The sequence below is a fragment of the Microcaecilia unicolor genome, chromosome 5, assembly GCF_901765095.1.
Source record: "Microcaecilia unicolor chromosome 5, aMicUni1.1, whole genome shotgun sequence".
NCBI classification, from domain to species: Eukaryota; Metazoa; Chordata; class Amphibia; order Gymnophiona; family Siphonopidae; genus Microcaecilia; species Microcaecilia unicolor.
This window is the reverse complement of record NC_044035.1, coordinates 135,973,133-135,984,856: the sequence shown is the minus strand read 5'-3', so window position 1 is coordinate 135,984,856 and position 11,724 is coordinate 135,973,133. Positions and strand designations below refer to the sequence as shown.

General features: G+C 39.1%; 1 long non-coding RNA gene across 1 annotated transcript; it reads left to right on the top strand.

Moving 5' to 3' along the window:
- Nucleotides 1–2,340: 2,340 nt before the first annotated feature.
- Nucleotides 2,341–10,254, top strand: LOC115470310. The gene is made up of 3 exons (XR_003942179.1): nt 2,341–2,473; nt 6,677–6,724; nt 10,038–10,254. It is a non-coding gene; the product is annotated as an uncharacterized LOC115470310 (long non-coding RNA).
- The last annotated feature ends 1,470 nt before the right edge of the window (nt 10,255–11,724 follow it).

Here is an 11,724-nt window from a genome sequence, read left to right as displayed (position 1 = left end):
TTATTATATGCATTATTTTGTGATCCACTTAGGTTTTAGATGTCAACTTTATCTACTGCGCTAAATGGACAGTGGTCTGAATTTTGGATGGTGCCTGGCGTTGAATATCTGTGCTTAATTCAGTCCACAACTGTCAGTGGCTTAAAAACTGCCAGTCACTGCAGGCTAAATATAGTACACCTAGATTAATATTTTAAATTTCAACCTCTATGGTATTTGTAGTTGGGATTGTAATAAGAGGTAGATGTGATCATATGTTTTGCTCCTGTGAGTATACTGCTGTATTCTGAAGTAGTTGTAATTTTTGAAGAGAAGACAAAGGAAGTTCATTGAATAATGTGTTAGAGTCATCCAATTTTCATCTTACTAGAGCATGTACCAGAGTCTTTAGGTCAGTTAATGGTAGGTATTATTTGACTAAGCTGATTCTCTGAAAGGAAAAAAAACAAACAAACTAGGAACAGTAACCATAGACAAGAGCTCTGGATTAAATGAAAGCTACAAACCAGAAAGCATCTCTAAAACTTGCAATGAATTACGGAGTCATAGTGGTGTCCCATCAATTGAAGAAAATTATTGGGGTATCTTTGCTATACCTAAAACACATGGCATTTTGCTACGTTAAGGACCATTTTGTGTTCTTTCAGCCAGTTGGTCACTTCCATCAAGTAGTTTTCTATGTATGACATGACCATGGAAACCAGATCTAAAGAAAAAAAAACAATTTCCATATCATTTGCATATACATAGGGGCATTCCCTGTATCAATGCAGCTAAAGGAGCTAAAAATATTAAACAATACAGGTACCAACAACAATTCTTGAAGAACTCCAGTTATCATTGGAAAAGAGGATGACAATGCCCCATTCGATGCCACTTTGAATGTAGAAAATGAACCAAACGGGAACAGTTGATGACCATCCTAGCCCTTGAAAGTTCAACCAACAGGCACAATGTGGGTACACAAGTATATACACATTTTGCATATTCATGGAGGCAGGTACAGAATACATGTTGAAAAGTACAGGTGGAGATTCCAAAGTGCAATCTTTGCATCCTTCAACCCAGCCTCATCTTTTATGTGGGGTATGGGTATGGGTCAAACATTTGATATACTGCCTTTCTAGATAAAAGCATGTGCTTTATATACTTTTTCACACACTATGAAAGAGTCTCATGCGATGGGAGAAGTCTCACATACATATGAATTGGAGCTTGGACCAGAGCAATGCAGTTGCCAGTATTTCCCAGGCCCCACGAGTAAAAATACAGACGGTATAGTGGAGAGAGCAGCAGGGCTGACCAGCTGGCAGGATTTCCCAATTCCCTTCCCCCGTCACAGAAGTGAAAACAGCGGAAGCTTGGTAGAGAAGATGAAAAGATTGCAGGAAAGATTGAGGGGAGCACAGACGATGATTTAATTCAAGCATGAGTTGTTGGGGTGGAGGGTGTATGTGTGAAATTGAGGCCAAAGTGGGGGCTTCCTAGTTTGGGGAAAACAGAGGCCAAAGGGGGATAGGCTAACAGTGGAGGAGGTTGAAACCAAAAGGGGCATCTACTCATGCACACCGTAAAGAATACCTATAGAAAAGAATGGACCATGGTCCATTCACAGGGAATTACATTTAAGTTAAGAACTCCCAAGTGGTAATTTCTGAAAGGGCCTCCAGAACGACTGCAAGTGGCCCCTTTGTATCTTCCTCCATCTTTGACCAGTATGGCAGGGAATGTTTGGAAGGAATTTATTCCACTGACTGTAACTGAAATAAAATATGAATGTTAAATCATATTGTCTAATTAGCAAAACAATATGTATTCAATTCTTTTCATATCTATAGTATGCACTCACCATCTAGAAAAATTGACCCTGACCATCAATTTCCTCATTGGAGCAGTACATCTCAATCTTTGGGATGGATCAACCTTGGTTTCTCTGCCACAGTAGGGGAGGGAATGAAGCATATGTTTACTTATGTAAACATGTGCTCACCTGTTAAAAACAGATTATTACCTCATAGTGATTATTGAATTAATTCTCAATAATGAATTAATTCAAAAGGAATGAAAACAAATAAAGTGTAGAAACAATATAAAAGAAGGTTTCAGCCATGGAATATCACATTAGATAAGCTACACCCTGTCTTTGAGAAATAACATAAAATTAATCATGGGTTTACAAGTTTTACAAATATCATAACCACTGGAACCTTATTATAGTATAATGACTATTTATGGTCTCCACCCATGGAAAATTAGCCAGTATCCCCTGGCATTGAAGCCTGCTAGGGTATAAAAACAACACATCTTTAGAGACCATACACCACTTAGAGAATTCTTCATCTTTGCAACCTTTTTCCTTGCTGTAGGGTGACAAAATCAATCATGTCTGCAAAGGGTGGTAGCTATCAAAAGCAACAATGCCAAGACCCCTGCCAAGATCCATGCCAGAAGATAGGTGACCCATGCATAGATTGTAAGTAATAACATTTTAGAATCAATTCCTGATGAATATGGTTAATCATACCTGTTAGATTGATTCAGATTTTTGAGCGATTATGTGTTCTTGTAAATTGCTTTTGTTTGTAATATGTGATTATGTTTAGATGTTTTGGAATATGTCTAGAACCAATAGTGATTTGTGGAATATCAGTATAAAACACTACTTAGCATAGTAGTAGTAAAGATTATGTATTTGTAATCATTAAATGTGATCAGTCTTGTGGACGTAATAGTTTAATAGTTTAACATGCATGATATGCCACTCTTCTCATACAAGCTAGAGTGGGTTACAATCCAAAATAATAGCAGTTTGACTGCCTTATAAGATCTTATTTCATGATCCAAATTTGTAACATTGAACTGTTGATCTAATTAATAGTAGAATAAAATTGAAATGCTATTAGTAAATTAATGCTGGTGCTGAATATCCCTAAACTTAACGGTGAGCATATTTAGATCCTTCATGTGGTTTCTTGAAACTGTAAAGCAGAATGTTTTTAGTTACAAGGTTAATTTATAAGTGGTGGAATTAACACTTTGTAGCATAGTATATTATTTTACCACTATGTAGCTAAACATCCAGTTTATGAATGACTGACAAATCTTCTGGTCAAATTTAACCCCTCTGATAAGGCAATTGCTAACCAAAATATTGGCTGCAGAAAGCTGAATCATATATTTGATATATTTGACCAAGCATAATGGAAAAACCATAAAACAGGTGTTGGCTGTTAGGTCATGGTACTGCTGCCTTTCTGGTCATGTTAAAAGTGGTGGCTATAACTGGTATCTGCTGATCTTAAAGTGGGAAAATATATAGACCCCCCCAAATCAGAGTGATTCTTGTAATATATGAGATGTATGAAATATCAAAACTAGTATCAACCAACTGGCTGAGACAGTACACTGTACATGTATCAAGTAACTTGACAATCTGTTTTCTGAAGGAAGGCCAGCTACTGTAACAAGATATATCATTGGCCTGGGCTCAATAGAGTGACAACACTTATCAGCACACATTAAGGAAAGAATAAATTTTGCCAGTCTAAAAGTGAAAAATGTGTGGCTGCTCTTTTTAAGAAACAGGTAACCTATAAACCCAAATCTAATATTAAACATCTATGGGGGAAAAAAAACCAAAAATGATTAGGCCTCACAGTTTAAGATGGGATCCAAAAACTCTGGGGCCAATATTTAACTGCGACATATTAAGTGAAATGCTAGCTGCTGTGGTTAAAATGGAAATTGGCTGGCACTGAATATCTGGTTTCAGCACCAACCCAGAATTGCTATCCAGTTAGTAGTGATATTCAGATTGCTAAATGTGTAGTTAATCAGATAAAGTTAGGAAGCCTTTTTGCATGCTTTGTATCTCATTACTACGTATTCTGCATTATGGAATATTAATGTGTTATATGAATATGAGTTATTGCCTTTTAACGTGTTAAGCAAAGTTAAGCACCTTAACTTGTCCTTCTTCGTCTCCCAGGGGCCCTTTCACTAAAGCTTAGCATGCCCTAATGCGCTTAGCATGCACTAAGAACTAGATTCTATGTATGATGCCTAAAAAATCAGTGCCAAAATGAAATACACCTAGGCGTATGCCTAAATCTCCATGCGGTTTATAGAGTATATCAAGCGCCCGTCCGTGGGACTAAATTTAGTCGTGGGCAGTTTTGCCAAGTAAAACTTGGTGCAACTGCCGATGCCTAAGGGGTCCTTTTACTAGGGTGTGCTGAAAAATGGCCTGCGGTAGTTTAGACATGTGTTTTGGGCACGCGCAGAATCATTTTTCAGCGCACCTGCAAAAAATGCCTTTTTAAAAATTTTTGCAGAAAATGGACTTGCGGCAAAATGAAAATTGCCACGCATCCATTTTGGGTCTGAGATCTCACCACCAGCCATTGACCTAGTGTTAGTCTCACACGGTAACTGGGCGGTAATGACCTACACATGCCAAATGCCACTTGGCACGCGTAGCTGATGCACACCAGAAAATAAAAAATATTTTTCAGGCATGCATTGCGGATGCAAGCTAAAAACGAAATTACTGCAAGGGCTATGCGATAGTCATTCAGTAACTCCATTTTGGCGCGCATTGGGCGTGCGTAGATGCTTATGCGGCTTAGTAAAAGGGCCCCTAAATTAGGCACGGACCAGGGGTATTCTTTAACAATGCATGGTCATGCCCCCTTTTCAACTATGCAACTTACAATGTATGCACATCACATTATAGAATACACTTAGGACCCTGTTTACTAAGCCACGCTGTAGACACACAAACTTTTTAGTGTGCGCTAAAACTTAGCATGCACTAACCCTAGAGACACCCATAGGAATATAAAAGGTGTCTTTCTTGTTAATGCGTGCTAAATTTTAGTGCACACTAAAAAGTTAGTGCACTTATAGCGTGGCTTAGTAAACTGGGCCATCAGCTGTATGCTTAAATTCTAATTAATACCAATTAGTATGGAAAATTGATTGTTAATTGGCAATTATTGGTGCTGATTGGCTTGTTAATTAATTTGTGCATGTAAATCCAGAATACAACCGGATTTGTATGCGCAACTTAAGTTGTGCTATATAGAACCTGGGGGTGCCACATAACCATAGGTATAAAATAGGATGCACATTTAGCACACGCTAATGGCTGTTAGCATGCGCTAAGCTTTAATTAAAAGGTTCCTAGGTCATTGAGGATTATAGCTGAACTATTATTTGTGTAACCTCAATTTTTTAAACTGCAATTATTTGCTCATAATGACACCCAACATGTCTGCTGCTCAAGGGATTGCTCTTGTTTCTGAACTTACCATAAATTGATTTATTATGTATTTTATTTATTTTGTAAAAACTTGACATTCCACTTTTTTACGATAACATCAAAGCATTTTACAAGCCAGAAATTGTATTCAGAACACAGACAACCCCCCTAAAAAAATCTAGGGGGATCTTTTACAAAATGGCCACCAGTGGTAGTTCTGGCTGGAGCGCATACTATTTCTGGTGCTCTGTAAATTTTCTGTAGTGTGGTGCTAACCCAGTGGTAATCGGGCATCACCGTGCGCTGCCCGGTTACCATCAGGTTACCGCAGGAGCCCTTACCACCACCTCAGTGGGTGGCTGTAAGTGCTCCCTGCCACATGGCCATTTTTTGGTGCATTTTCACTGTGGTAAAAGGGCCCTGGTGCACGGAAAAAATGGCTCCTGCCGGTATGAAGCCCTTTTTTCCATAGCTTAGTAAAAGGACTCCTAAGTTACACAAGATTAACTACACAAAAGGTAGAGAAAGCAATTAGACAATTAATTCCAATAAAATTTCCAAAAAGGAAAGAGGATTTGGTATAATTGCTAGCCACTGTTTTAATGAAATTTATAGTATGTTGGAAACCTGAATAAAAAGCCATGTCTTGACGCCTATTTTGAATTTCTAGAAGAACTTTCCATACGAATGTCCACAGGAAGGGTATGCCACAATATGGGATAAAACAGCTAAAAGCCGCTCTCTGAGAAGTTTCTAAGCTGAAGTGAGAAGAAGAAGGAATTGTTAAAATTTCTTCTGAGCAGATCTAAGAGAATAAGCAGGAAAATACGGAATAAGAACAGAATGCAAATAAGCTGGAGTAGCTCGATGACTACAGTGTAGACTTAGGTTTATAAATTCATTATTCTTTACTAATCTGGCAATTCTATAAATTGGCACCTCAATGTAGGCACTCTAATGCCATGTACTTAGTACAAATTCTGTAAATGGCATCTTGATGCCATTGTAGAATGCTAGCATAAATCAGCATGTTGATGGCAGGCATAAATTGGTATGCCTAAGTATGCTAAGTGAGTCGTTTAATTTACAGTAGTCTATAAACTACACATGTAACTGGGATACACGCTCATAGCCCGCTCACTCTCTGCCTACATGCACACTCCTTTGGATTAATATCCATCAATATTCTAAAATTCTTAGCCACTATAGTATATTATTTCAATATTGTTGTACTCTATGTTTTGAATTTCAATCTAATCTGTATACCACATTTAACTTGAGCTTATTTTCTGGATAATCTGGGATATAAATGTAATAATAATAATAATAATAATAATAATCATAACACAATGTCTTAACTATACCATAACATGCACACATATTTAAACTATATATTCCTTTTCTTAATTTCAGCATGCAAGGATGTGCCACAGTGCCAGGACCAGATATCTAAGTGCCAAAGTAAGAGAAATTGTTTTAAAGAAAAAACAGCAGATACTGGAAGTCCAAACAATTTCTTTATTCGTTTGGACTTCCAGTGTCTGCTTTCTGTTTTTTTCTTCTGTCGCTGCTAGTCACTCAGCACCTCTTTGCTACTCCAATCTGTTATTGTTCAGAGAAATTGTATTTACAGTAACATATATCACTGGAATACTGTTATATTTTTCAGTAGATAGAATTTTCACAACTTGATCATGTACTTACTCAGTAGTACATTTAAAACAAATTGGAGAAAATACTTTTTACTCAATACCTTATTAACACTGGAATTTGTTTCTAGAGGTTGTGGTAAAAGCAGTTATATGGGTTTAAAGAAGAAAGATAAGTTCCTAGAGTAAAAATTAGTAAACTGCTATTAAGGTAGATTTGGTGAAATCCACTACTTCTCCCTGGAAATATGAAGAATGAAATCTGTCTACCTTTTGGGATCTGGCCAGGTAATTATGACCTGGACTGGCCACTGTTGGAAACAGGATACTAGGTTTGAAGAACCTTTCGTCTAACCCAGTATAGCAATTCAAATGTTCTAAATTCAAGGTTTATTGCGATATGATCAACAGTGTAGTGTGGAGGAGATAGTTCACAAGCCAGAGTGGATTCTAGAAGTTTGAAGGCAACATACATACATAAACATAGTTTGCCTGCTTTATTTGGGGGGGGGGGGGGGCAAATAGTAAGGAACTCGGATTTGTGGGAATCTTGGGGAATTCCTCACTTCCTCCTTCCTGTCTCAGATTGGCAGTTATTAGATTTCTCCCCTCTCTCTTCCCCCTCTATAAACACTCACTTCTGTCAGTCACAGATGTAGCAGGGTGACACAATAACATTTTATATCTTTTTATTTCTGAGCTTGGGGGGCAGGGGGTAGTCATGGGACAGAAAACAGGGGGTGGGGTTAAATGGCCATGTCTCTCAATGGAGGTGGATATTGGAGTGCCACAGGGATCTGTACTAGGACTGGTGCTATTTAACATATTTATAAATGCTCTGGAAATCAGAACAATGAGTGAGGTGATTAAATTTGCAGGTGACAGAAAACTATTCAAGGTTGTTAAAACACATGAGGACTATGAAAACTTTCAGGAAAACCTTAGGAAATTTGAAGACTGGGCATCCAAATGGCAGATGAAATTTAATGTGGAAAAATGCAAAGCGATGCACATAGGAGAGGATAATCATAATTATAGTTACCTGATGCTAGGGTCCATCTTGGGGGTCAGCACTCAAGAAAAACATCTAGGTGTCATTGTAGACAATACACTGAAATCTTGTGCCCCGTGTGTAGCTTCAGCGGCCAAAAAAGTAAATGGGATGCTAGGAATTATTAGGAATGGGATGGTAAATAAGACCAAGAATACCATAATGCCTCTTTATTGCTCCATGGTGCAACCTCACCTTCAGCATTGCATTCAGTTCTGGCTGCCATATCTCAAAAATTATATAACACAAAGAAGAGTGACCACAATAATAAAGTGGATGGAACTCTTCCCATATGAGGAAAGGCTAAAGAGGCTAGGACTTTTCAGATTGGAAAAGAGATAGCTGAAGGGGGATATGATTAAGGTATATAAAATCCTGAGTGATGTAGAAAACAGTAAATCAATTTTCCACTCTTTCAAAAAATTCAAAGACCAAAGGACACTCAGAGGGGCATTTTCGAACAGGGACACCCATCTCTAAGGGCGCCCATCTCTGAGGATGTCCCCGCGAAGGGGCGGGGTATCCCGTATTATCGAAACAAGATGGGCGTCCATCTTTCGTTTTGATAATACGGTCGGGGATGCCCAAATCTCAGAATTTAGGTCGACCTAAGAGATGGTCGACCTAAATGTTGAGATGGTCAACCTTAGAGATGGACGACCTCAGTTTTCGCTGATAATGGAAACCGACGACGCCCATCTAAAAAATGACCAAATACAAGCCCTTTGGTCATGGGAGGAGCCAGCATTCGTAGTGCACTGGTCCCCCTCACATGCCAGGACACCAACCGGGCACCCTAGGGGGCACTTTTACAAAAACAAAAAAAAGGTAAAAGAGCTCCCAGGTGCACAGCACCCTTCCCTTGGGTGTTGAGCCCCCCAAATCCCCCTCAAAACCCACTGCCCACAAGTCTACACCATTACTATAGCCCTAAGGGGTGAAGGGGGGCACCTACATGTGGGTACAGTGGGTTTGGGGGGGTTGGACGACTAAGCATTAAGCAGCACAATTGTAACAGGTAGGGGGGGGATGGGCCTGGGTCCACCTGCCTGACGTCCACTGCACCCCCTAACAACTGCTCCAGGGACCTGCATACTGCTGCTTGGGAGGAGGGTATGACATTTGAGGGTGAAAATAAAAAGTTGTGAAACATCATTTTTTGTGGTGGGAGGGGGTTAGTGACCACTGGGGGAGTCAGGGGAGGTCATCCCCGACTCCCTCTGGGGGTCATCTGGTCATTTAGGGCACTTTTTGGGGCCTTATTCGTGAAAAAACAGGGTCCAGGAAAAGTGCCCTAAATTCTAGCTACAAACGCATCCATTATCGGCGAAAGGCGCCCATCTCTGTTCGGGTGATAACCACGCCCCAGTTCCGCCTTCACCACGCCTCCGACACGCCCCCGTCCACTTTGTCCGCATCCGCGACGGAGTGCAGTTGAAAGCGTCCAAAGTTCGGCTTTCGATTATACCGCTTTATTTGTTTTTGTGAGAAAGACGCCCATCTCCTGATTTAGGTCGGAACTTGGGCGTTTTTCTCGTTCGATTATAAGCTGGTCAATGAAATTATATGGAAATACTTTTAAAACAAATAGGAGGAAATATTTTTTCACTCAAAGAATAGTTAAGCTCTGGAATTCTGTCAGAGAATATAGTAACAGCAGTTAGCGTAACTGGGTTTTTAAAAGGTTTGCACAAGTTCCTGGAGGAAAAGTTCATAGTCTGTAATTGAGATGGACATGGAGGAAGCCACTGCTTGCCCTGGGATTGATAGCATAGAATCTTCCTACTATTTGGGTTTCTGTGACCTGGATTGGCCATGGTTGGAAAAAGAATACTGGGCTAGATGGACCACTGGTTTGACCCAGTATTTATTTATTGGAATTTGTTAACCGCCTTTATAAAGCGATTCACCCAAGGTGGTGTAATATGGCTATTCTTATGTTCTTATGCAAGTTGCAGCTCATAGTGTTCTACTTTAGTAAATTCCAGTTCCTATTCAAGTGGAATTGAAAGCAGCAGTAGCAAAAACAAAAAGAACATCATTAATTTTGCCTTAATGTTTCTGTTTCCCGTAGATCCATGTGACCCAGTCCAGACCCAGTGCCAGCAGGAGCAGAGCAAAGGACATAAGAAATACTGAGTCCTCTTCATAAATCTTATTAATAGTAATACCTCCATTGAAAGATAAAACAACACGGTGTGGATTTTGATCTAATATATTATTTACCTTTTATGATTGTAAACCCCTTTGATCTGCTCTACACGAAAGGATTAAAATAAACATAAAATATAAACATGCTTTTACTTAATCATAAAAAAATCATAATTAGCTTATTTTCCCCCACGTTATGTGATCTATGTTTGCCAACTGTCCAAAAATGATTGTGTTGCTAAATTAAACAATACATTGTTCATCAATATATCTGCTGTCCTCTGGTCTCGCCGTAAAAGTATTCTACAGATTCTTCTACTTCAAAAATTTTTTTTTAAAATCTCAGAAGTCTTTATTAAACAGTATGTCAACAGTATAAACAGTAAACAAGAAAACATGTGTGCATATAGCATATTCTGATGAGAAAGCAAGAACAGAAGTGAGGAAAACTCCCCAGCAAGCTAAAAAGAAACAGAAAATGACCGGGCCCTCTTGAAAAATATGGGAGAGGAGATTTCCAGTACATTACGTGGGCAACAGGCACCTGTGTTGCTACATTTACAGTTTATTACATTTGCTATAACACTAGGCTTCTTGTTTTAAAAGATTACAGTGGTGTACAAATTAAAATAACAACAAACATTAAAACGTATCAGAAAGGTACAACAAAATCAGATAGAAAAGCATCATTCATACGGTATGTAAACAAGCACTGCAGGTACCCAGAGCCCCACCTCAGTCATGTCTCAGCAAGATCAGTCCAAAACTCCAAGACAAAATTAGCCTTATGTAATCACTTAAAATGCTGCAAGGTTTTCTCTGCTCGTACTATCAAAGAGAGTGCATGCCACAAAAATGGCACTAAATTTATTTATTAGTTGTTACATTTGTACCCCACATTTTCCCACCTATTTGCAGGCTCAATGTGGCTTACATAGTACCGTAAAGGCGTTTGCCAATTCGGTTGATAACAAATACAAGGTTATATTGTGGTCAAATGAGGTAGGTGTGAGTCAGGCGTCATGAGCGTTGAAGGGAATGAAGATTTTAGATTGTCCAGTACGATAATTGGTAAAATGCTGTGTTGCTGGGTGTGGGGATTTACGTTGGATCGATGGGATAGGCCTTTTTGAAGAGGTTGGTTTTTAGTGATTTCCTGAAGTTTAGGTGGTTATGGATTGTCTTCACAGCTTTTGGGAGACTATTTCATAGTTGTACGCTTATGTAGGAGAAGCTGGATGCATAAGTTGTTTTGTATTTAAGTCCTTTGCAATTTGGGAAATGCAGGTTTAGGTATGATCGTGATGATCCGATTCTGTTCCTGGATGGTAGATCTATGAGGTCGGTCATGTATCCTGGACCAAAGTGCAGATTTTGAAGATGATCCGTTCTTTGATTGGGAGCCAGTGCAGTTTTTCTCGAAGGGGTTTAGCACTTTCGAATTGTGTTTTACCATATTATCAGTCTGGCTGCTGTGTTTTGGGTGGTCTGGAGTTTTTTTGTGAGTTGTGTTTACATCTCGCATAGATTCCGTTACAGTAATCTGCATGACTTAGGACCATTAGGTTTCAAAAAGTTTCCCTCGGGAAGAAAGGTTTTATTCGTTTGAG